The sequence below is a fragment of the Peromyscus eremicus genome, chromosome 15, assembly GCF_949786415.1.
Source record: "Peromyscus eremicus chromosome 15, PerEre_H2_v1, whole genome shotgun sequence".
Classification (NCBI taxonomy): domain Eukaryota; kingdom Metazoa; phylum Chordata; class Mammalia; order Rodentia; family Cricetidae; genus Peromyscus; species Peromyscus eremicus.
The window spans coordinates 88,471,843-88,499,741 of record NC_081431.1 but is presented as its reverse complement, the minus strand read 5'-3'; positions in this window follow the sequence as shown (position 1 = coordinate 88,499,741).

Genomic DNA, 27,899 nt, shown 5'->3' with positions numbered 1-27,899 from the left:
ACCCAAGGCCAGTTACTGGGGTCAATGCTGGTAGATCAGAGAGACAGAACAAGCCACAGCTAACTTCACCTGGCCAACTTCTCAGCTGGTCTTGTTTCCTCAGACTGGAAGCCTCTGTGTCCTCATCCGAATCACTCTCAGCTGAACTGTGCTGCTAGAAGCCTGAAGCTTAACCAGCTAAAAGCTTAACCAGCCAAATGCTGCTAGTTTCTGGTCCTCACGCCTTATAAACCTTTCTGCTTTCTACCACTACTCCCTGGGATTAAAGGCTGCTTTCTGGGATTAAAGGCATGAGTCACCATGCCTGGCTCTTTCCAATACGGCCTTGAACTCACAGAGATCCAGAGGGATTTCTGTCTCTGGAATGCTAGGATTAAAGGCGTGTGCTAACATTTTCTAGCCTAAGTATCTTGTGGCTTTTCTGTTCTCTGACCCCAGATAAGTTTATTAAGGTACACAATATTTTGGGGAACAAAATATCACCACACTTCTGAGCCCCCGGGATATTATAATATTAAAGCTCTACCTATAATATTATACAAAAGGTATATGCACTAAACGGGAGTCCAAAGCTGAAATGGGAAGTAGACACATGTCCCCATGCCTAACTCAGGAGTTATCTCCAATTGATAACCAGATGTAAATGAAACTTTAATTTCCTCCAAGGGAGTTTCATTGTGGAAACAAACCACTTTTAAGGGTAGGCTGAGAGCCCAGCAGTAGATGGCCAACAGAAAATGAACTAATTTTTAGATGTTTCTTATCTCATAACGTCCTGTCAGGGCTTTTCCTTTTCTTTTGTTGTGCCCAGATCGCGACCCCCAGAGATACCACCAAGAACGAGCAAGCCAGAATGCAAAAGCAAGGTTTAATTTCGGGATATCCAAATGCAATACAAGCCTAGGCAGGGACTTCGTTCAACAGATCCAATGCAGTGGAGGCTGGAGGAAGTGACTGCCTGTCTGAAAGCTCAGTTTTTAAAGGGAAAAATCACAAGGTTACATCATTTAAGGGTGCTAGTACGGGTTCAATTCTGATTGGCTTGTGTCTAGGAATTCCAGAAATCACAATTCAGTTTTCCTTCTAAGGAGGTAGTTGCCTACCACCATTTCTCACTGGCTGCCCCCAAATGGGGGCATCTGGTGATTACACAGTCACTATGGAAACTAGGGTTGGGACATTCTATGGTACACTTCCTGGTTTCTGGAATCTGAACTGACTGGTTTCAGTAACTTCTGGCCTATTCCAGTCAATCAGTTGCCTAAGGGGCCAGGGAGAGGACATTCCATAGTCCGGCAGTCATTACCTCCTGACTACCTTGTGACTAACTTATGGCCTGTAGCTAAAAGGCTGTCTTAGGCCTTAGTTTTGGGGTGAAAGCATTTTGGTCTTATTTTGGTTCCACACTTTCTTTCTTTTTTTTTTAAGTTTTATCTTATTTTTATTTCTATTTTCTTTTTATATTTGTATCTATTTGTTTTTCTCATCTCCTTTTGCCCAACAGATCTTTGGTGTACATAATAGGACTTTCAGTTTAATGTTTTTCTGGGATTCATGAGTGTGCATTGGGGCATTCTGTGGTTAATCAATTGCTACCAGATGGCTCTTTAAACATCTTGACTTTGTCCTGGGACCTATGTCAGCAGCTCTGAGAAATTTTGAAACTCAGGCCTCTTTCAAGCTCGGGTAAGGGGCTTGCTTGAAATGGGGGTGCTTTGGTTCTTCAGTACGAAGGTGTCAGATCCCCTAGAACTGGAGTTAGAGATAGTTGTGAGCTGCCATGTGGGTGCTGGGAACTGAACTGGGTCCTCTAGAAGAGCAACTAGTGCTCTTAACCACTGAGCCATCTCTCTAGCCCCTATTATATTATTTGATTTGATTTTAATTGTCCCTTAGAAGCCTGTTTGTTTTCTAATGAGAGGCAGAAAAGGGAATGGATCAGGATGAAAAGGGAGGTGGGAAGGAATTGGTAGAGTAGAGGGAGATGAAATTAAAATTAGAATATGTTATGTGATAAAAAATTCTGTTTTCAGCAAAAGGAAAATATTGTGTGTTTCACAATATTACATGCTGTAGTCTCTATTCTAAACTAATTTTATACAGTGCATTTCTCACTCTATATTGTTAAAAATATTTTGAAATTTCTTTTTATTTAAAAATATTTTATGTTATGAAATTAGGTCAGCATTATATCCTCAAAAAGTAATTTTCAAACTCCAGTAAAAAGGAATATACATTTTAAATTTAAGGTAGATTTTAAAAGATTCCTATATATATTCAGAAATAATATACAAATTTTACTTCATAACACCTTCATCATATGTATACTTTCGAGCATGTTTTGTGTTTCTGTTTCTTAGGAAAACCTACAGCCCTGAAGTCATTTTCTGAAAAAGATTATATATTCACATTTGTTTTTCATCGAGATTATTTTTGTCTATGTTTTACCCTTTTCCACACCTTGCATGATTTCCATTTTATTTATTTGTTTATCTAAATTATTTATAATACTGTCAATGTGATTGTATATATGATATGTATAAGTATATGATGTAAGTGCAGGGATCCACGTGTGCTATATCTCCCATGTTAGGTCATCCTTTCAGAATCTATTTTATCCTTCTACTATAAGGTCAGCTTGCCAGTTTTCCTGATGATGAAATTGTGTGGTTAGTATATTTCAAAGAATATTATATCTATATTATACCTATTTATCATACATCACCTTATATGACACTATGCCTCACAAATTTATATATTCTACAGATATTTAATGTAGGCAGTAATTTGTTGTGTTTTTATGCCTTGACTATTTATCCTGTTTAAAGCCTGATCTACTAGATGGGAACCACACCTAACACTATCAACGAGATCAAGAATCTTAAACTAGATAGGTCTTGAGCCTCAGGAAGAAGAAAAGAAAGAAAGAAAAAAAAACGACCTGCTATGACTCTGCTAAATAAACATAGCAATAATTAGAATTCTAATAACATTTCTACACAAATAGATGAGTACACACTCAGTCTTTATTATAGAAGTTTCTTCTTGCAAGAGATGCTAATTAACTTAGAGATTCACAACTGTTCTACATGCAGTGAATCAGAGATTTTGGATTGCTCAGTGATAAATGAGATATCTGTATCACACTCGTCCTGTTAGGTTTGGAATTATATATGGGGGGCCAGAAAGTGGTTGCAGTCAGACATTGTAGATGACCTCAAGGAAATACTATCTTGCAGACATAACAAGGCAGATGTTCTTAACTCACAGAAACTATAACAAAATTCACAAGACATGTGCCAGTTGAAGACAGATAAAAATCCCAGAACTGAGGTGAGAAAGTGGGCACAAATTCCTACCCCTAAACAAGAAGCTATTTGCTATTGATTGTGGCTGGGACAGGGAAATTCAATATTCTTCAAAAATGGGTGACTCTTGATATATCAGCTACACTCCAGGTAAGGTCATATGCTTAGGAGTAGTTGACAAAAACAAATCAAACCCCATGGCTTTCTGTGGTTTAGATTTTATTTGTAAAGGAGAGAAAGAACATGGATTTGGTTTGTAGGAAGATTGGGAAGGATTTGTGAAGAGCTGGGGAGGGGGGAGAGAAAGAATGTAATCAAACTACACTGCATGTAATTCTCAAAGAATAAATAAAAAAAAACTTTAGATAAAGAATATTCCACAGACCAACATCACACCACATATCTATAATTCATTTACAAGAAGTGCCATTTATCAGGCAGACAAGGGGGTTAGAACAATTATCTGTTTTCCTTTTCTTTCCTTCCTTCCTTCCTTCCTTCCTTCCTTCCTCCCTCTCTCCCTCCCTCCCTCCCTCCCTCCCTCCCTCCCTCCCTCCCTCCCTCCCTCCCTCCCTTCTTTCTTTCTTTCTTTCTTTCTTTCTTTCTTTCTTTCTTTCTTTCTTTCTTTCTATTTTTGGTTTTTCAAGAGAGGGTTTCTCTGTAAAACAATGCTGGCTCTCCTTGAACTCCCTCTGCAAACCATTTTGGCAGCAAACTCACAGATCTGCCTGCCTCTCACTCCCAAGTGTTGGGCTGGGTAAAGGGCATATACTACCACAATGTTCTCTGCTTTCTTGTCATAACCCTGACAACACTTGTATACTCTTCCTAACACATGGTGAAGAAAGACAAGTATGACAATAAAGCTATGCTAGTTGTACGGTTGTATGGTAATAAAAATAAAAACAAAGTATTAAGGAACTATGAAGTATATCAAAGTTATTACTTTCTATTTTCACAGATCTGGATACCTTATTAATACATTAATTTAGCTCAATAACACTTATTTGAAAGAATAGATATTGATCCACTTTTCTAGTTGTTTATTTTAGCTGAAGTAGGGTATAAATGAGGAGTTGAAAAATAGAAACCCTAAATATCTGTTTGATATGTGGATAGCTACTCTCCAAACAAGAAATTCAGTTCTACCTAATGCTGGTAGCAGTCAAGCAGACTTTGATTTTTTTTTCTTCAGATTTCCAACTGGATTTTAATAGCATCATTTGGACTCTGGCTAATGTGGCTCCTGGTCCCCTGATTTTCCCTCCACCTTATAATTATGAGTGAAGCAAATGGGAGGTGGTAAGGCATTATTCTCTCTAATTTCCTTTGATTTTTCTACTTCAGAAGTTATTTTTCCCTTTAAACCTTTGCTCCACACATTTTATTTGTGTCACTGCACAAGCTGTGGGCATAATAAGCAGCATTTTAGCAGCATTCTGTTCTTTCCTTGTGATGTATAAATCGCAGCAGAGTTGCTAACAGCTTGTGACTGACAATCTTGCTTGATAGACAATCTGTGATCCTTTCAGCCTTTTACTAATAAGCTCATTAGGCGAAGATGGTGAGAAACCCTTTCCAGGAAACAGCAATGAACCACAGCAAATTCAGTGCATGTCTGACCACTCAAACTTCAGAGAGTCAATCTTTCCTCAATCAAAACTTTGTCAAGTCCTTCTGAATGTCTGTTGAAGGTTACTGGTTTCTTCTTTTAATAAAACTTTGTCACAAAAATCAAGAAAGCATCCTAGTTTATTAGTATAAGTCTATGGAAAATTTGCCCAAACCATGTTTTGTCTTTTTTGTTTTATTTTGGAGAATCAACAACTGCACAATGCTTGTCAAGTGTTCAAAGTTATTTTGATTTCCAAATTGAAAGTGAAAGATGTATTAATACTCAGGAATTCAGTGACCAAATGCTATGAAATATTGAGCTTAAAGAAAATATTCAGAATTTGTTCTCTCTTAGATTTATGTGCATCTTCAAATGAATACTTTATTAATATGAGATTTTTAAAGACAGGACTGACAGAAGTTATAAGAAAAAATTGTTTCCCTTATCCATAATTTAATGACTTAAATTAGTACAAATTTTGTAAACTATAGATTTAACAACCAAAGCAGGGTCCAGAGTCATGGCCCTGACTCATGCATAAGTGTCTATTCTGCTCTTGCAGAGAACTAGAGTTCAGTTCCCAGTTCCCAAGCTGGCAGCTTACAGCTACCTGTAAGTAAAGTTGAAGGATGATCGAAATCCACATGTGTGGTATATACCCACATATACATAAAAATAACAAATATTTAAAAAAAAACAGTCACCAAAAAAGAAAATTCAATCTCTGAATGGAATCAAAGAATGACTAAAAATTAATTGATTGATCTGGGAACAGTGTGCAGCTGTTAACATTAATTGGCACATTCTGTAGGGCACAGTCTAGGATCCTGAGACATTGACACTGGACATACAGGTGTTATGTGAATTGATGTGGAAAGAGCCATTTTAATTATGGGAAGGTGTGGATGACTAATCTTGGTTGTCAGGATGACCACATACGTAAACAATGAAATCACAAGATGTTCAAGCTGCTGAAGAATTTTCTTGATTGGATTATTTGAACTGGGATGATTTACCATAAATCTAGTGGCCGCCCAAGGGCATGGAAGAAGGTAGCTTTGCCTTTTGGCTTCTTCACCTCACTCTTTCTGGCAAGTTCATCTATCCTGTTGCAAGGCATTCTTTTATCTATTTTATAACCTAACATCTTTAGCATAAACTAAAAGATCAGCAGCTCTTCTACTCATGGACTCCAGTACTAGATTATAAACAACTGAGATATCTATCCTTATGGAGTAAATAACTCCTGGTTTTAGGTTTTTCTGTCATAAAATGGTCATTGTTCGACTACATGGACTATAGCCTGTAATCTAGTCTGATAAATCTCTCTCTCTCTCTCTCTCTCTCTCTCTCTCTCTCTCTCTCTCTCTCTCTCTCTCTCTCTTCTCTCTCTCTCTCTCTCTCTCATCCTGATAGTTCTATTTTTTTAAACACCAATTAATACAGCTCATAGAGCAGGGGATCTTGGACACAATGGAAAAAGCAAGCTATGCATTGGAACATTAATTTATCCCAGCTTCTTGATTGAGAAAACAATGTGCTCAATTCCCTCAAGTTTCTGCTGCTATACTTTCCTATATAAGATGGACTATAATCTTGAACTATAAACTAAAAAAGATCTTTTCATCCTTAAGATGCTTTGGTATTAGTACTTTATAACTGCAACAGTAAATAATGTTAAGGAACCGTGACCACCAATGTTATGACACTTATACTTCATTTGGTAAAATCAGATTTTTTAAAGTGTGTTTTTTCAGCATGTATTTATGGCTACCACATTACTGCAGTTCTCTATGAAGTCAGAAAAATACCATCAGAATCCCTAGACCTACAGTTATAGATGGTGTGAGCTGCCATGTGAGTGTTCAGCGCTTAATCCAAGAATAGTAACTGTTTTGAAGCTATGTCTCATGTCTCAAGCCTCAGAAGTAAAATTTTAATACATTACTAATGGTTGTGTTATATATTGATAGTAATTTATATTTAATGTTACAGATTAGTTAATAGGTGGCTGGATAGATGTCTCAGTGAGTGAAGCACAGGCCACAGAAGTTTGAGGACCAGAGTTCAGATTCTTAGAACCCATGTAAAACACTGGGTGAGCATGTGTACTGCCAGTAATCACAGTGGATAAGAGGCAGAGACAAGGGATCCCAAAGGCAACTAGGCTGGCTGAAATGTGTTACAAGTTCAGTTAGAGATCTTGCCTCAATATGTAACAATATGTAAAGAAGGAAGCAATCTAGGAAGACCCATGACATAAATTTCTGACCTCCGTAGGGCGCGCGCGCGCGCACACACACACACACACACACACACACACACACACGTTCATGCACCAGCAGAGCTACATTTGCAGATATTCATATGAATATACTCACACTACATAGACACAAATGGAAAACAATTTATCCATATATTTAAGACTTTATCTATATCAAAGAAGAAAAGAAATTGACACTGCATTATGTTCAAGTGTTCAAAAGCATTCAAATATAGCCAGAAAATTTTTTCAATGTCCATATATATTGAAAGAACAAATTCAAATACAGTATTGTATCAGTTTTATCAAGGCTGTGATGAAATATATTACAAAAAGCATATTAAGAAATGAATGTCTATTCTGGATTACACTCTGTGAGGGTGACTGAATCATAATAAGCAGACTCAGAAGCAACATGCCAGCTTGTCACACTGAAGTCTTAGAAGGAGAGTGAGCAAGAAGTGAGACTGGGCTATACAACTCCAGGCCTGCTCCCAATGAACCACCTCCCCAAGGTTCCTCAACCTTCCCAAATGTCACCATCTGCTGGACTCCCAGGGATCAAATGAGAAATCAGGGGTGAATAGTTCAAACCACAACATCATGGGTGGTTTGAATATCAATTGGATATTTGAGAAATTAGATACATTTTACAAATTAAAGCCTTTCAATTATTAAGGCCCTCGTCAGTTAAGTATTATATTGGCATACACCCAGAAGTAATGTGGTAAACTCTGCATTTGAAATACTGATGCTTGCCAACTACACATACAAAAAAGTATTCAGAAGTAGAACTCAACAACTGGAAGGAATAATTCCTGTGCATCATGAAGCAAGGCAATGTTTCATGGTGTCTGCTTTCTTGAACTCATATTCATTTCATTTATTATGTCAAGCTGGACTAAGTATTTAAATATGACATAAATTGATTGATTTTGCTAAGATCTCCATCTGCAAATAACTGGAAATATACCATTACATTGCAGTCTTATAAAACTCTTAGAGATTACTGGGTAAAAGCCACTGCTAAGAGGCTGCTCATTTCGCTTCATGTTCTTTTTTTTCCCCACCCATCTGGGGATCATATATAGCAGTTAATTATTATGTCACTATTACTTAGCATAATGTAAAAAAAGGCATTTTATACAAAAAAAATAATGGCTATAGTCTAAAATTCCATTCAGAAAAATAGTACATTTAGCCTTATGATGTTGTTACATTCTTTTTCTATAATTCTAATTAAGTAAATGCTTACTATTATTGATGTAATTTTATTATGAAAACATACATGCCATGTATAAAAAATAGTAGTGCCTTTGGAGTTTGCATAAAATTAATCTTATAAAAATTGACTGAACTTGGCAAATCACTAACAGAAAAAAACTGCATTTGAGCTTTTCCCACCAAACTAGAAATAAAGAAAAAATGAAAAATATTAAATTATTATTTTATGGATTAAAGCTAGGTAGGCATATTAAGCCTATAGCCAAATTCAACACTTTGTGATCCAGTAACAATATGCTATTACTTTAAGATTGATAATTTTTTTTCTTTGCCAGCAATGGTACACCTATCATAAATAGAAAAAACACGTAGTAGAGATAATGTGATGGATAACCTACCTTGTACAAATTGGAAATGCGAGAGACCTCTCTATTGCTTTCTGTCTCTTTCTTTTTTCTCATTTGTAAAGCAGTCATTATTAAATTTGAGAGGGCATAAGCACAGATGTGAATTTTACACATCTTCCCCCAAATTCTCCTCATCAGTTTTTAACCAATAAACTGGAGAATTTGCTGTCTTGACAAGTGGAACTGAAAGCAACAGTGAAGGGGGCCATGCATTCCTGGCTATGTGTAGAACTGGGAGGCACAAATGCCACAAGCTTCTCTGCTAATCAAGACAGAAGGTGAAGGATATAAAGCAATGAGACAGAAAGGGAGGACTCAGAAAGAGGAGGCATATTCAGTTCTTTTCTGGACAGCATGTGTTCCAACTAAGTTGGACGTCATATGGTTGTTTATTCTAGTAGCTATTTTAAATCTAAATAGTTTTGCCCGGCTGCATGAAGAACTCCTGTCCTCCAGGTATTCTGTTTTCAAAAATTAAGACGATGGAATTTTGTCCCCAGGACCCTTCCCCAAGCAAAGACTATCCCAATTCATCCCTGGCCCTGCTGCTTCTGGGTCTCCACTCCCAATCCCAAAAGATTGGCCTTCCACTACTGAGGCACAGGCATCACCAGCCAGAATGGGTGAGTGATTTGCCTGCCAGCAGAACTGAGGCCCTCCCTCTACTCTGTCCCTGTTGACTCTTTCCCAAGCCCACACCATCCCATCTAGTCCCCTACCCCACAGCTGGGTCCTTCCCCAATCCCAAAAGACTACTGCTTAGCAGGCCCAGGCCACAAAAGCCAAAATGGGTGAGTAACCTGTCTGCCAGTGGAACTGTACCCTCACTAGATTCTATTCCCTGCAATCCTTCCCCAGGTGAATACCATCCCAGATGGTCCCCAGCCCTGCTACTGCTGGGCCCTACTCCCGAACCCAGCAGTCTTCCACCACTGAGGCACAGACCACACCAGCCACACCCACTCTCACCCGTTGACAAGCTACCACCAGACTCTTGAGGGCCAGACACAGTCCACACCAAATGGAAGAAGAGATGCTGTAGGCCCATGTTGCAGTCTACACCAGTAAGAACAGCCCCAGCAGGTATACCAGAGGCCAGGATGGACTTAGGCACCGCAGAAGAAAACTCAGGCTTTACTGGAAGCCAAGCCAGATCTAGAGACACAAGAAGATTTCAGCTTTACCAGAGGCCAGAACAGATTAAGGGAGCCAAGGCCCCCAAAACCCCAGTGGAGATACTTTACTGGACCTGAAAATTCACCACTCACCAAAAACCTTGCCATTTAAGCCAGAAGACTAGAGAGGAAATAGAAACCATGGAACAAAATATCCATCTTACAAAGACAACACAGGAATCAACACCTAGACCTGTAATGATCCCAAACCCAGATGCCTAAATTCCAGTGTAAGAACACAGTAAGTAACAGAAAGGGCAGTATGTCACCCCCAGAACCCAGCTATTCTCTCAATATTGGGTGTCATCATTTTGTGAGTCCGTATACAGAATAAGCCATTAATTAAGTCATAGCTGTCACAATCAGTTCACTTCTCAAAAGCTGATTGGCTTGTAAGCAAGGCTCCTGTATATACGAATGTGAGAATATTTCATATTAAGACCATAAGAACTCTTGACTAACTTTTTAATTTCTCATTATGTTATTTCTTTCACCCAACACTTCTGTCATGTATTTAGAGGACAAAAAAGATTGCTATGTGTTGATAAAATGAAGATGTAGTAAATCAAATTTCAAATTAAAACTTGCTGTTAAATTTAGAAATTGAACTCTACTTGATTTACATAAAATTGAAGAACTTCAGATTACCTTGTATAAATTAATGTGAGCAATCTTCTAGGAAAGAAAATGTAAACATTAAGTAATATAATTAATTTCAAGCACTATGAATAAATTTTAGTAAATGACAACTATTCAAGAAGTAAATTTTTTTCACAGTATTTTTTAAGTAGTTGAGAAAATTGCTTCATTTTCATCTGTAGCTCCTACTCTATTTAATTAAAATATATAATCAAAAAAATGGAAAATGAAAAGTTCTGTGAAATTTATTTCAGGAGAAAAATGAAATTGTTTCTGTTCAAGAAATATCCACTTGGCTGGGGATCAAGTCTGGGATGATTTAGAAAGAAGAAATTCTTGTCAGTAGCAGGTTAGTGAGCCTAGAAAAAGTGTCATTAAGTGAGAAATCGGTACTGCAATTTCCAGAGAATGTCATGGGATATAGTAAGGGAGTTTTCTTTAAGGCAACAAATGATAAATAGTCGTAAGGCATTTTAGAAGCAGGACCAGGTTTAATCATGTTGGGAACTAAAGGACTCCCAACTGCAAAATCTTTAACCAAAGTGAAATTATACCATCAAATGTATGTGTGCTTTGAACTTTGATGCATGCCACCTGAAATATCTATGAATATCCACTTGAATATGACCCAGTTTAGTAGCTTTCAGTAAGTAAATATGGAATTCAAAGAAAAGTCCAGAAGTCACTTAGTTGACTGGAACAATGAGGCGCTTTGGAGGTTTTCTGTTTGTCTGATTGTTTGTTTCAGTGGTTTCCAACCTGTGGATCATAAAGACCCATTTGACAAACCTCTATCTCCAAACATATTTATAATTCATAACAGTAGCAAAATTATAGTTATGAAATAGCAACAAAAATAACATTTTGGCTGGGGTGGTGGTGGCTCCCAAACATCAGAACTGCATTAAAGGGTCACAGCATCAGGACAGTTCAGATCCACTGGTAGGACCATGTGAAAAAATGCCACTGTGAATGCTTGTGTAGTAATCCTGTGCCTGTCTTGTTTTTGTGAGTGTGAGGAATTTTTATTTTGGCAATTGAGCAAGCATCACTTTCATTTCTGTGAAAGGTAAGAGTCATGAAGAGGGATCCTTAACCAGCTGCACATTAGACTGTGTTTTCTCTTAGTACAATTTGCTAGTTCAAATGACAGCATTTTAGGTAAATTGAAAAAAAAATGATCTCAGAGGATTTTTAAATTTCTACTCTCTACAAGTAATAAATTATTAAAATTGCATAAGTTACCTGTAAAGCAAATGAAATCAATATTAAGAATATTTAAATTGTGTGCTGAGAACATAGGTCCCATTGCCAGTACCCACATAGTGTCTCACAACCATTTGTAACTCCATTTCAAAGAAATGCAATGCCCTCCTCTCACCTCTGTAGCTACACACCATTCACATTATACACAAACATACAGGCAGGCAAAAAACGCAACAACATAAAACAATAAAATATAAAATTGATGAAGAATAAAAAATGTTTTAAACTTCACCATAACAATAACAGATAAATAACTCCTGCAATGGATGTCATAATGGTATAAACAGTCTGTTACAACAAACAACATGAAAATTCTTGCATATAGAAAAGATTTTAACAAAAAAATGATCTTACATTGTGTAAATATAGCACATTTTTATTGTCTAGTCATGAGATAATAGACAACTAAGCTGCTTTCATTTTCTGGCTGTTGTGAATAAGGCAAAAATGAACACAGTTGAGCAAATATCTGTGTAATAGGATAGAAAGTTCTTTACTGTTGGTTGAATGGTGGAATAACTAGATCTGGAGTAAATCTATTTCAATATATTTGAGGAACATCCACATTAATTTTCACAGTGACTACCCCTACTAAAGTGGTTAAATGCTTCCTTTCACCATACACACACCAAAAGTTGTTATCATTTGTTTCTTTGATCTTGGCCATTTTGATTAAGATAAGATGAAATCTGAAAGTAGTTTTCATTTGTATTTACCTGATGGATAAGAATGCCAAACATTTTTAAAGTATTTCTCAGCTATTTGCATTTTATCTGTTGTAACCTCCTATGTTTATTTTCTTATTTTTTATTTAGGCTGTTAATTTTTGAGTTTATAATACAAATCCAAATTTTCTTTCTTCCCTTTCCCCCCTATAAACCCTGCCATATATCCTCCCTCCCTGATCTCATTTAAATTATGGCCTATTTATTTCATTACTTTTATTACATGCCTCTATATGTATATTAATTAGTTAATTAATTAAAATATATTCCTATACACCATCTGCTTAGACTATACAGTGTTGCTTGTATGTATATGTCTTCAGGGCTGACCATTTGGTGTTTGACAAGCAATTGGTATGTTCATCAGTGGGGATCTTGATTTCTAGTTTTTTGAAGTTCTTTGTATAGTCTAGTTACTAATTTTCTTTTAGATGTAAAACTGGTAAAGACAATTTCCCCTTCTGTAGATCACCTCTTCATGTGAATTATGGTTTTTGATTCTTTCTAGAAGCTGTTTAGTCTTATGTGGCTCAATTTGTCAATTGTTTGTCTTAATGCTTTCACAGATATTCCTTCTCTGTCCCTTAAGTTTAAGCAAGTCCTTTACTTGCTTGTCTATTTGATTCAAGTTATCAAATCTTATCCTGAGGCCCTTGGCCCATTTGGAATTAAGTTTTGTTATTCAGGAGATTCACTAGTAAATTGATGGAGCTGTAAACAATTATCCATAGTATAGTAAACAGACCCAGAGAAACAAACGCTATATGTTTTATCTCATATGCAGATTCTATTTTTGAATCATTAAGATGCATGCTTTATTTGGAATAGGCAAAGTACTATGAGTAAGGAACCAATGAGTGTTAAGGGAGAAAGAATATAATAAAGTGGTATAAAAGGGTTATACTTGATAGCTTTTGTCAGCTCAACACAATCTAAAGTCACCTGCAAAAGGAAATCCTCAGTTGAGGAACCGCCTTCATCAGATTGTCCTGAAGACTTACATGTAGGACAATTGAAAACGTTTCATATAGGAAATCCTAGACCACTATGGGCAGTGCCACTCCTGGACAAATGATTCTGGTTGTATAATAAAGCTAGACATGTGGAGCAAACCAACCACCAACATTTCTCTGTGGTCTGTTCTTGAGAATGTGCCTTCAGGGTCTACCTCAGCTCCTGTTCTTAATTTCTTTTGATGATGGAATGTAGCCTGTAAGAGCAGATAGCCTCTTCTCCCCAGTGTGGCTCATGCTATTTACCAGAGCATCAGAAACAAAACTAGAGCAGAGGAAAAGGGAATAATGAAACAGGAACCTTTAAATGGAGTGGGTGGCAGGAAGGCAGAGTAGGTGAGGAAGTACAAGGAGAGCTAACTAACTAACCATCATTTGATAAGAACACATGAAAACATACTACTGTAGAAGCTTTCTATATTATATGCTTATGCATACGTAAAAGAGTTTAAATGTAATTCACCTGTAAAGAGGGGTACCCCAACTAGACAACATGAGCTAACAAATTAAAATCTCAGTGTCAGAAATGGGCTACATAGGTTTTTGGAAACCTGGACATTACAGGCTATTGTCATGACTCTTATTTATCCTTTATAACCTGATGGTTAGACCCCAATGCTGAAAACATCACATAATAAAGGTATAGAATATAGAAAAGTCAAGGTGGTACTTGTCTTGAAACTTATCACTCCTATTTTTCATAGTCCCAAAACATTCTTTACATGCTACTGGAGGAAACAGGGAATCATCAGCATTATCCAATGGCCCTCACTGCAACCTCCAATAATTACTGGCTTTTTAAGATGTGTTTATGATGTAACAATGACATGAAAATTATGAGAGTACCCAAGCACATTCTGATTGGGTTTAAGGCATGCTCTGCAAGATGAAATCAGTAACCAGTACTGTTACTAAACAAGGACCTGTTTCTAGGTAGTCTATAAGTCTTGGTGCAGGACTTACTATTATTTTTTTCTGCTATATGGACATTAAAATGACTTTTAATGACTTATATCCTTATCAGAAGAGCTTCTTGCAATACATGGTGATTAATACAGAGTATAAAACTGGCCAAGATGTAGTGAATAAGAGACTATGGAGTGTTCAGTATTGAAGGGGTCATCTCTATCGTACTCCCCTTGTCAAGTCACAGAGATCGTTGTATAATATGGGACTAAAGGATTTTTAGAGGCAGGGATAGTAGAAGTCTACATGGAAACAGCAGATTCTGCACACAACAGCAGTTTCATATATGAAGTCACAGTGCTTGTGACAGTATGCACAAGACCTGTATAAGCTCCAGGGAGACAAAATCCCAACATAGAAAGAAAAGGTAGTCATGATGTCCTGCCCCTAGGTGAGGCACTGTTTGTTAGTAACTGGTAGCTTCTAGAAAAGGAAGAATAAGTTTACTTTAAGGGTGTGACCCTTGGTATGGTAGGTCTACTAACCTCCAGGAGATTGCCCCTTGTAGTGCACCTTATAATTTAAATCACAAAAAGAATAAGACATTAAATTGGGTGGGTAAGTAGGTTGGGTTGAATCTGAGAGGAGTTACATTTTGTGAGATTCTCAAGAAATTAAAAATTTTGTAAAAATTTATTGGAAAGACGCATTCCTAGATAATGAAGTTTTCTCTATTTAGGTATGCCATTGTCAATATTGCAATTTTTAATTATTGTTATTTTGTTCTTTCAATATGCAAAAATATATTAATTTATCCTTTTAAAATCCCTCATCCCTTTAAATATATTAAGAAATAAAGGCTTCTAAGAATTTCAACAATCATGTAAACAGAGGGTATGAACATCCTACTACATTCAATATTCAGTGTGGACATGTGATGCAATCAGTTCTTCTGCCCTGATTGTCCTGGACCCCAAAGTTTAGGCTCTCAAGTGGGTGCCCCAAGAACCCAGACTCCAGTCCAGCTGATGCAACAGCATGAGGATTTTATTGGCTTCTGTACAGAAGGGCTCCTCTGCTCCTAAGAGCAAGAGTTGCATCTTACTGCAGCCCCATAAGGGCTTTTAAAGGAAAAGCTCACAAAACCCACAAGATTACAATTCCCATACAATTTCATGGCCTGATCACAAGGTGATCACAAAGTGGGTACAGTCACATCTGCATGCACATTCTTCCTGAAACCTCAAGGGGGGTATCAGGGCCGGAGTGGAGTTTACACAGAGGTCATGGTGGTCCTTCCTGGAACACCTGCAACTATCCCAGTCACAGTTGAGTACATCTCTTAACAGAAATCTTTTTACATTGTTATATTGTTACAGGAGTGAATGAGTAGTGGCTGAGTCAGGTGGCCCTTGGAACTAGATTTTTAGTTTCTCATTTCCTGGTGCTTGAAGTTTCTCTTTTCCTGAGGCTTGGGGGTGTAAGTCTGAAGGGCTAGGGTCTTTCAATTGAAGATAGCCCACTTACTTTTGAGTCATTATTAGTCCCTTGATACATTTGTATTCAATACTTTGATTCTGTCTGTCTCCAACCTGTCTTTATGTCTTCTCAAGTTCTCAGAACAAATAGAATGTGTGCATACAAAAATGGGACTTACTGGACTGGCTTTACACAATACAGTCCCAGTTGTACAACTGTGTCTGTCTTCCTTTTAGAGAAACTGACAGCTGAGCAGATGCTATTTCTATAAGGCTGGATGCCTCAAAGTCTCCTAATGCAGATGGTCCATAGCATACCTGGAGAGACAGTGGTCTTCAGTCAATGTTAAAAAACAAAAAATGTGGATCCTGATGGTAGTGAAGAATGACAGCAGCAGTATTATCATCAGCAACAGGGTAGACAGACACACAGTACCTGGAAAAATAATTGATGTGCAAATCAAAAAAGAAAGGAAAGCTTTCTTGTATAATTTTCAAATGTAATTGTTATGCAAAAGTTTCGCCCACAATCTGATAAAAAAAACTTCCTTGTAAGTACATCCAGTAGCTTATCTTTTACATGATCTAGATCAAATCAAGTCACCAATTAACACTATCACAATTGATTTATTATAAAAACTTATTAATCACACAGACTTGGTACCCAAGTCATAGAGGTTTGCTGTATTTGTGACTGCATGTTATCTGGTATGTGCGCTAACTGGTCATCCAAGAAATTCTACATTTGCTATCCCTTTGATGATGGCTGGCCATGTTAAGGTGATGGTGACTGTGACATATCCAAGGAAAAGGTCAGAGAAACCAATGCAACTGGACAGTCTACACTACTCTTCTCATTTAACTCTTGTGTGGCACTTTCCCAACTCACCTTTTACCAGAAGCAGGAAGGAAGAAATTCAAAACAGATGAAGTAGCACAACATAAGAAACAAAGGACATCACATTCCTTCTGCTCATTTATATGCCACTGTGGTGCTTTAGGAACCTTTGTTAACATAACCTGAAAGATATGTTTACAAGTATTAGCTTATTCTACAGATATGGTTTTTGCTACTTGCACTGTAAAAGCCAACATGAACTGTTACTGCATTAACTAGTGTGCTTACGGCACACAGAACACTAAACTAGATGTCCGTGTGTCAACTTGCACTTTGAATGATCCCACAAGCAACAAGCTGCTATAATAAAATTTGAACTATTGCATTTCTGACTCCATTTGCTTAATATGAACCACACAGTGGGGAGAGGTTATATCAGGAGCAGGAGAAGATGACTAGGTTTTTTAAAAAACAAATTACACATAGAAAGTATAATCAGAATTGGATTGGCTCACATATATATAAGTTTTTCCTGCAGGATATTTTCTCAAGATATCTGATGACACAGTGTTTCACTCTTCTCTGGACTCTGTTTACTCTTTCTGAACCAGTTTACTCTTTCTATTCTAATACGCTCATAAGATTTCATAAGATATTATTTTTCACTTAAATGTATGAATATTTTAGGAAGTGCATTGCTTATAGCAATTTGTATTGTACTCTAAAGATTAATAGAATAAATGAACTATTTTAAAGGAATAAATAATCTGGAATATATTTCATTTAAAAAACTGACTGAGTTTGCTTGTTTTATGAAGAGGGGAATATTACATTTTACAGTGGATTTTCTCTCCTATGTACACATGCATTCACTTGAGTATTCCGCAAGTGAAACCTTACCTCTTGGCTTTCTGGCTCATCACTGAGAAAGTGTCACACCGTAAATCTTCATCAGCAATGTTATCTCTTTCACTGAAGAAAAATCACAATCATCCTCAGCAATTGTGGAGATACAGAGGTAGCATGGGGAAATAGTAGAGCCTGTCATTAACTACCTTTTCCTTCACAAATGCACTCAGCATCACCTGTGAGAAAAAAAATAATTAAATTTCATAGGATGAATGGCCAATTTATCCTTTATCCCATTGATTTTTAACATTTTATCATTTATCAAAGCCAGCCACTGTAACAGAGATCTCATTTTTTTATTCCTTTCTTCTTTGTTTTCATAGAAGTTTTAAATCAATCAAAATGTATTTAGCATCAACTTGGAAGTGCCCCTTTGAGAAGGTGAGCTCTGGTTAATACACAGGGATGTGCTGTTATAATAATCTTTAGCACTTGGAAATTTCTAGTCCTTTTAATTCTGTTTGTAGTTAAGATGCAGAAGAGTACCAACAGGCAAGTCTGTCACCCTAAAGGCTGGAAGAGAAGCAACATCTTCCACAGAACCACTAGAGAACAAAGAAGAAACAGTAAACTGAATTCAAAAGTCAATAAGCTCCCTAGAAAGGAGGAAGGCTGTAGCATGGCTACATTCTGCTCAGAGCATTACATGGAGCCATGTTAGACAAAAATCATATGTGTTTTAATAGGTTTTAAAAGACTGCGTGGAGGTGAACTTAAAAGTTTGATTCCTGGGAACCTCAACTTGGCTGTCTTGTCAGCTCTCCTCCATGGGCTTCTCCAAATCATCTTAAGGATGTATTGGTGCATCAGTTCCTCTCTTGCTGTTCTAAGCAAATGCCTGACAAGAGGAATGATAAGAAGGGGAGTTTATGTTTACTCTCACTCTGAGCAAAGATATTCCATGAGAATACACAACACGGGCATCTGTGAAACAGTGAGGGATGAGGCTGCTTCTTTATGACTTGAGATCATGAAGACAAGAAAGACAACTGTTTTGTAATATGTTTTTTCAATTTTTATCATGCAGTATGTTTTAGTCATGTCTCTCCCCTCCCATAACTCTTCTCCAATCCCCCACCTCTATAGCCACAAAACTTCACATTCTTTGTAAATAACTAAAAACGGAAAAGGGAGAAGTATGGTTTGCAAAGGGCATAGCAGGATGCAAGGTAACCTATATTTGAAAATCACAGAGTGAAATGGAATATTTTATAGAAGGAATTTATATAAAGTCTATCTAAAACAAAATAATAATGAGAATCCTTAAAACACAATTTGAAAATGTATAAGCATGTGAGTAGACAGTTCTTCAGTAAAAGGCCATACCAAAGGGTACCACATAGATATACTCATATGTATATAATGCAATACTATTCACATTCATATAAAATGAATTTAATGACATTCAACAATGTAGATGTCCCTGGAGAGGCCTAACATTAAGCAAAAGCTAGTCTCAGAGTACAAGACCATATGACTCTACCTGCTATGTTTTGGAAACCATTGGTCATAGACAAAAACACTGTAGGGATGGATGTCAAGAACTAGAAGTGCTCCAAATAACAAGAATAACATTTCAGTTATGCAAGGTGGATATCTCAAGAGCTCCTGCATAAGACTGTGCCATAAATAACAATATTACATTCTGTTGATCTTTCTCTTGTTAAAGATTCTTCCCATAATTACTGAACAATAAAAAAGAATATAAAAGTTACACCAAATGTTAGAACAAGGACATAGATATATAACTGACTTGTTATAGAAAAAAAAGAAAACAAAACCTGAAATGATACTTCCAAGAGCCTTTATAAAGTCCAGGGACCATTGGTAGATGAAAAGGGATGCAGAGGTAGAGAGAACTTTCGTGTTGTAACATGGGAGTAACTGCAAAGTTTACTATTTGGTCTTCCTGTTGTGGCCATCCTCAGATCAGCTGCTTATTGGTGTTTGGGGTTAAAGAAATCTATCTTGAAGATCTCCTGAGGAGAGTAAAAGTGAAGAAAAAGCATTTTGGTTACAGAGTTCAAGTATTGGCTTGATAAGTCTTAGGTGGATTGGTAGAGAAGCTGCCTAGGTATTTTGTTGAAAATGAACTCATCACGGAAGTTCTCAGAACACCCTGCTTAACAAATAAGAGAATGGACTGCAGTAAACAGCATTTTACCAAGGCTTTGAAATGTGAATGTGTAGGACATAAGGTTGTGATGGTATACTGAAAGCCTGAGAGGAATGTATGTGGTGCTGGAAGACAATGAGGAATAACACTCAAAATAGATTATTGAATGCTCAGAATTAATGGCAAAATGAAAAGAGTAGACCTCATAGTAAAAACAGGAGGGGACTCTAATACCTCTGAAGATGGCAGATTGGCTTGCCTCTTCTGTTTTTTAAATGATTCTTTAAGAATTTCATACAAATATATTATTTTTTAAACATATCTACCTTCTTTTCCTCCCCTTCAACTATTCCAGAACGCTACCTAACAAGTCTACCTACTAAACTCTAGTCCTCTTTTTTTCTTAAACTATTTGCTAGAAATAATTATATCATGTGTGCTTGGGAAGAGGGGCATCTCCTGGATCATGCCCAACCTTTCAGTGGCGAGACCAATTCTCTCCCAACAGTCATCAACTCCCAATAGCCCTTTGGCCACTTGATTTTTAGAAATCTTTTGATGAGGGCAGAACTGGATTGTGGCAGCAGATGTGAAGGAGTCACAGTGATGTTCAGACCTATTTGCAACTGCTATTCTCTTGGAGAAAGAACTCAGGCTCACCTCCATCTTTGTTAATAGTTTCAGAGCATTTGCATTTTAATATATGCTAAATAAATATGGATGATTTTAAAAATGAAATGATTCCAAATAAGGTAAATGAAAGGTATCATGAAAATCTATGGGAAATGTACAGTTCATTAGTGCTAAATGTTTTCACACACTTATAAAACATACCTTGATTGTTCTATGAGACAGAAAAGGCCCACATGCCAGATGAATGGGCTAAGCCTCAAGTTAAAAGAAAGCTGTGATATTCACAGTAGTGCCCTGACCCAGAGGAGCCTGAAACCGGACCTCCAAGGTGATAACTGCTGATGTAAGACCCAGGGCCAAATCAGGAAATGCCACAATAGCCATAGAAGCAAAGTCCGCCAAACAGCACACACATAAATACCTCAGGCCCTTTTTAAATAAAACAAGCTTGCTGGCAACTCGCTGAAACTATGTCATTGGTTCTGTGCCTTCTTATCCCCTGCCCCAAAGGGTACCCCAGCCAGTAGAGCCAGAACAGCAACAGTGCTATGTTGTAAAAATGAAAATCTATGGCCATTGAGAAACACTCTTTCCTCAAGCAGGCTGCAGTAACTACAATTCCACAATCTGTTCCTATGGATTTGAGTATTTTAGGTATTTCATATAAGTTAAAACATATACGTTTGGTTTTTGCTGACTATTTATGAAGAATTTTAATTTATACTAAGCTTTAGTAAGCTAGAAGAGTGAAATGTGTGTGATTTTAAAATTTATAACAAAAGATGCTTTTACTAAAGATTAATGTTATCACTCAAAAATTGCAAAAGTTACAGTTTAATTTAACTTTAAATAATCATGTTTTGACTTTCATTTCCAAATTAATATAAATCTAGCTCAATAGAATTCCTTCTCATAAATATAGTACCTTAATAAATAAAGCAATAAAAATGTTGAGTCCATACTACATTTCTAAGCACTGTTGAATGTTATTTGAAAATAATACTGATCTCTAGAAGCATATCTTGTATTGTAGAGAAGTAACATGATAGACAGTGAGCATAGGGGAATTATAAATGGTAAGCTGTATTACCTGTAAGAGGGGGTAAATCTGAAATATACAATAAAAGGAACCAGTAGAGAAAAACAGAAAAAGGAAAAATATTAGAGAATGAAAAGTTAGCAGGATGACTCTGTGGTCTCAGAATCTCAAACATGAACTGATCTGGAAAACTCAGAAATGATGTACTATGTCATTAAAATATGTCTCTGTATTAAACTAATGCTTTTGTTTCCATCATATTAGCAGATGACTTCCCCTTGAACTGCTTCTGTAATGCCTCTACTGTTTTGCACAGAAAAATGTTCAAGAATTTGTCTTCAGTTTATCCCACTCACTTTTAGTCTTTGCTCTTTATTTTTCAGCTTTGCTGAGCAACAGGACTTCAAGAAGAATAAATAAAGGTAGTATTAATGAAAGTATTGTATAAAACAGAAATCTTTATTCAGAGACAAGTACTATTAGTAGCAAAATTGTAGTTGTGTTTGTAGATTGTTATTTATAAATCGAGGAACAATTAAAACATTTCAATCTAGCATCACAGGGACTTTATTTTATCTAATCATATGACAGATATATATGCTTAGATAATGAAAATTAATGGATGATCAAATTAACACAGTTGATATTCTTATGAGTACTAGATTATTGGATCTGTTATGAAGTAAAAAATGCCAATGTACAAATGAAGAATTGCCTCGCAATTGCCTCTCTACCCTGGGCAGGAAAGTTATGATTTAAATTGAAGAAGAGTTGCTTGTTCTCCATCTTTCATACACATCCCTGGGGAATTCAACCTGATTCTGTATCCATTCCTCTCTTGGGAATAGCTGGCAGATTTGCTATGCAATTGAACATAGACACCAATCTCTGGGGAGTGTGGCAGGCAGATGAACTTGGATACTGTTCTAATTGAATCCCCAGGGATCCCAATTACCAGTAGAAAATCTAATTCTTTATTTAGGACATTTGCATATGCAGTCAAAATTAAAGGCACTAATAAATAAAATACCTGTAAAACTATTATTATTATTTGGCTTTGGGTCTCATTATCTCCCCAGAGAATATCTCAAGAATGAAGTTGTGAAAAACACACATTTTTTTCTAATATGTATCACTTGTATCTCAAGCACCAGTTGTCTCTGGTTACCTTGAATGTGATGTGTTGGCAGTGGGGCTAAGCATCACTGTTCTGGACATTGGGATATTTAATAATATATAACAAGAAAACAAAAAATTAGCAAAGTTAAAGAAGTCAAAAGGCAAAAGTTGTATTCTAGTCACTATGAATACATAGCTGTGACGATCTAGGCGAGATACTTTACCTGTTCAAACCACTAGTTTTAAAAACGATCATTTCTGTAGTAATTAATTGCACCAAATTTAAATATCACAATTGTAAAATTTAATGCTCTACATATTGTGTTACTAAACAGTGATTTCCTGTCATTTCTAGGAGAAAATTTTAAGTGTGAGGCTCTATTTGATGGACATCATTTGGCCAGTCCATCCTCAGATGTAATACTTAACTTTATTCTGTAATGTTTTCTAAGGCATGTGTGACCAGAGGAGGCCACTAACATAGAACAGTTAACATATAGAGAGGCAGACAGACTGACAGACAAACAGATAGATCCATAGCATATAGTTTATAGATAAATACTTGGTTCATAAATGAAAGATATATGATAGATTTATTGATACTAAATGCTATGGTTGTTTTGTCTTATCCAATAGCATTTCTCTGAATTCTTTGTTAATAATTTATTAAAATATAATTGTAATTTTATATTTCTGTTATTCACAATGGTGTTCAGTATTGTATATTTACAAATGTATAGGTAGAATATCATTTTGATGCTAAATCTCTTATGATTAAAATATAAAATGTCACCCACAGAGTCACATATTGGGGATGTATCTGCCATCTGATGGTATTTGGAGAAGTAACTGGATTGTAAAGGCTCTGATTTATTCAGTAGGACAATATTCTTATGGATAGTCCTCTGAAGAATTTATTTGATCATTCTAAAAGTGAAAGGATGGTCTTTGTTTGAGGAAATAGGACTCTGGGTTGTATCCTTAGGGATGTATCTTTAGCCATCCTCCTCCAGTCTTTCTTCACCTCACTTCCTGTCTGTCATGAGGTGAACGTCTGTTCTTGACAGTCTTTCTCCACCAGAGTAGACTCAGCTTCAAAACTTTGAGCCAAAATATGAAATTCCTCCTTTTAAGTTTTCCTTAAACACACACACACACACACACACACACACACACACACACACACACACACACACACACATTTATACCTATATGTTTTTCAAGAAAGGAATTCTGTGTGTAGCTTTGGTTGTTCTGGCTCTATACACCATTCTGGTCTTGAACCCATAAAGATTCTTCTGCCTCTGCCTCCCTTTACTGGGATTAAAGGCATATGTTACCACTGCCCAGCTTCCTTTCATATACTTTGTTAAAAAGAAACAAAATGTTAAAATCACAGAAAATGGATATCTATTTTTTTTCAGTTTTGGTTAGAAATTATTATTCATATCTTTTGACCATTATTGAATTTTCTTGTGGTCTGATTCTTCTCAGTTTGGGAAATTATTTTTTATGTCATATATATGCATAATGTATCTTATTTATATCTATCCTTCACTCCATTCCTCCAATTCTACAGAGAGGCCTGACAATTATATTTTCCTTCCCACTTCTAGATCTCTTGCTATCCATTTTTACTACTCCCCTGAGTCACACCAGTGATGTCCAGATATACGTGACTGTGGGGTTGTTAGTTGAGCATTGGGCAACCTGCTCATGGCCACCTTTCAAAGAAAAGCGACTCTACCTTCTATACCAGCCATCAATTTTCCTTAACTGCTCAACTAGGGGTGAGGCCTTCCTTGACCCTTCATTTTCTAGGCTGCATTTATTAACTGGTGTGATCCTATGCAGGTCACTTCCAGGTAAAGACAGCTGCTGTGGTACATGTATGTAACAGACATGTCCTGTGTAGAAGACCATGTTTCATAGCGCTTCTCCCCCTCCTTTGGCTTTTAAACTTTGTCTATTCCTTCTTGTATTATATTCTGTGTTACCTTGACTGAGAAGGGCAGAGTGTTCAGATGCCCCATCTATTGCTGATCACACATAATCATTTATTCTCATCATCTTGAACAGTTATGAGTCTATGCATTGGCAGCTATACACTGCAATAAGACACTTCTCTCCCCAGTATTGAGAGCAGCACAAATCTATGGATAAAAGCAAAAAAATAAGACTACAGTTTGACAGGATATATCTATTACATAAACAGCATCAGAGACTTTCACTCTGGAGCCTATGATCCCTGCCAACGTTTCGACCATGTTGGCAGTGACCACTATGAATTCTTTCCCAAGGAATGAACTTCAAAGCTAATGAGGAAGGCAGTTGGTTGCCCCATAAACATACTTGCTGTTTTCACTAGTTGGTTCATCTTACCTGGTAGGTTAGATTTCTATAAATATGAATCATGAAACTTAAAATTATATTAATTCTATTTAAAGTTTTTAAAGAATAGTATATAACTGAAATGCTTAAGTTTTACAGTTTTAACACCCTAGGAGTGCTTTATACTTTTATTGTTGTTGTTTTATAAACACTTCCTGTTTTGACTACTCTCTATCCAGAAATATTTATAATTTTCAATTTTTATTGGCAATTGTGTCCTTTACCATTAGGGTATGGTCTTTTCTCCTTCTTTTCAAAGACTTTGCTCTCAATTAAATTTTGTATGTCTGACCAGTATATGTTTGTTTAGTCTTTTTATAAAAACCTGAATTAGTCCACCAATTTGTTCGTCTTCCTTGCACACCGGCCATAGACTCAGCTAATCTTTTCTATACCATTCCAACTTTATTACATATGTTGTCAGACAATACTGTCTGTTCCTTTTAAATGTTTTTTAGTTTTGAAATTACCTGTTTGTGTGTTTGTGTGTATGTGTGTGAGAGAGAAAGAGAGAGAGAGAGATAGACAGACAGACAGACAGACAGACAGAGAGACAGAGAGAGGCAGAGAGAGACAGAGACAGAGAGACATGGAGAGAGAGATGCATATCTCATCTTATTTGCAGAGGTCAGCTGATAACGAATTGAGTCAGTTCTCTTTCATGCAGGTCCTGGGGAAACAGCTTGGGTCAATAGGCTTGGTAGTGAGTGCCTTAACCTGCTGTTCTGGCTCACTAGATCTCTCCATTTCTTTTTTGAAGAAAATTCCGATCTTCTTGCTGGTATGGGGCAATCCTCATGAAGATATGAACAAATGTCCATTCATCCCATACTGTGTACTGACAATAAAGCAAGAAATGAGTCCACCTATGTCTAGTTTGGTGTACTGGTAAGATTACTGGGTTTAGTAAAAAACAGCATGGATTATTCAAAGGCAGTTATATCAATGAACAGCCCGCTCAGGTTAGCTTCATCCAAGAAGTCCCAGTGAAAAGTTCCACTAGCCCATCCCCAGCCTGGCAGTTGTATATGCTTACATAAAGATGGGGAGGGACATTTGTGACTTTCTGAGCTACTTATGTCTGATATGTTTAACGAGCTTCTTGAATCTTATGAGTCTCACTTTTCCCTGCAGGAAGCAACATTTCAATTTAGAAGAAATTGCTGTACAACAATGGCCTCAGGCAAACCTCATTTCTTCGTTATTATGCCATGTTAGATTATATTTTGTAAATTCAATATTTTCTCTTATCACATAAATTCCACTGATCGAAGATTTTTTATATATTTGAATGCACATGTATTTCCGTGTGTATTCTAAAGAAGCATGAGGAATACATAAAGACTGCTGATCTCACTAGATGTGGGAAACTGAAATCAGCACTTTAACTAAAGTAAGATGCAGGACTCAAGAGAATCAGCTAACACTAGATATATATCCTAAGAATCTTAGTGTCATTTAGCTACCTACCCTGGGAGTGACAAGACACCCATATAGGTAATACTTTTTTGGAGAATATTTTGTTAATTCCACAACCTGGCCCTTGGCAAAAGCAAAACAACACAATATAATATAAAATAAAATAAAGCAACACATGTCAAATGTCTCTCCTGAACAACAAAATAATGAATTATGTCAGACAGAAATTGAAGAAACAAAAGACAAGAAGACAAAATTCATAGTAAAATTCGGATGAGAAAAAAATTTCCCAAATTTTATTACTGTAGCTCTATAGTACAGCTTGAAGTCAGGGATCGTGATGCCTCCAGAGCTTGTGTTATTATACAGGATTCTTTTGGCTATCCTGGGTTTTTTGTTTTTCCATATGAAGTTGAGTATTATTCTTTCCAGGTCTGTGAAGAATTGTGTTGGTATTTTGATGGGGATTGCATTGAATCTGTAGATTGCTTTTGGTAAGATTGCTATTTTTACTATGTTAGTCCTGCCTATCCTTGAGCATGGGAGTTCTTTCCATTTTCTGACATCTTCTTTAATTTCTTTTTTCAGGGACTTAAAGTTCTTTTCATATAGGTCCTTCACTTGCTTGATTAGTGTTACCCCAAGGTATTTTATGTCATTTGTGGCTATTGTAAAGGATGATGTACACATGAACTATGAACCAATGGCTGAGGGGTCCCCAACTGGATCAGGCCCTCTGAATGGGTGAGACAGTTGATTGGCTTGATCTGTTTGGGAGGCATTCAGGCAGTGGGACCAGGTCCTGTGCTCATTGCATGAGGTGGCTCTTTGAAACCTGGGGCCTATGCAGGCTCGCTTGGCTCGGCCTGGGAGGAGGGGACTGGACCTGCCTGGACTGAGTCTACCAGGTTGATCTCAGTCTGCGGGGGAGGCCTTGCCCTGGAGGAGGTGGGAATAGGGGGTGGGCTGGGGGGAAGGTGAGGGGGGGCGGGAGGGGGAGAACAAGGGAATCCGTGGCTGATATATAGAACTGAACTGTATTGCAAAATAAAAAATAAAATAAAGCCGGGCGGTGGTGGCGCACGCCTTTAATCCCAGCACTCAAGAGGCAGAGCCAGGCGGATCTATGTGAGTTCGAGGCCAGCCTGGGCTACCAAGTGAGTTCCAGGTAAGGCGCAAAGCTACACAGAGAAACCCTGTCTCGAAAAACAAAAAACAAAAAACAAACAAACAAACAAACAAAAACTAACTAACTAAATAAATAAATAAAAATTCCCCAAATTTAGGTACTTTGAAACTCTAAATTTTCTGCATAGCAAATCAAAAGCTAGAGAGTTTGATGTATATAGAGACAAAAATCGGATTATTTTGAAAAAAAAAAGATCATATTGCCAAAGTGATTCAACTTGATACTCA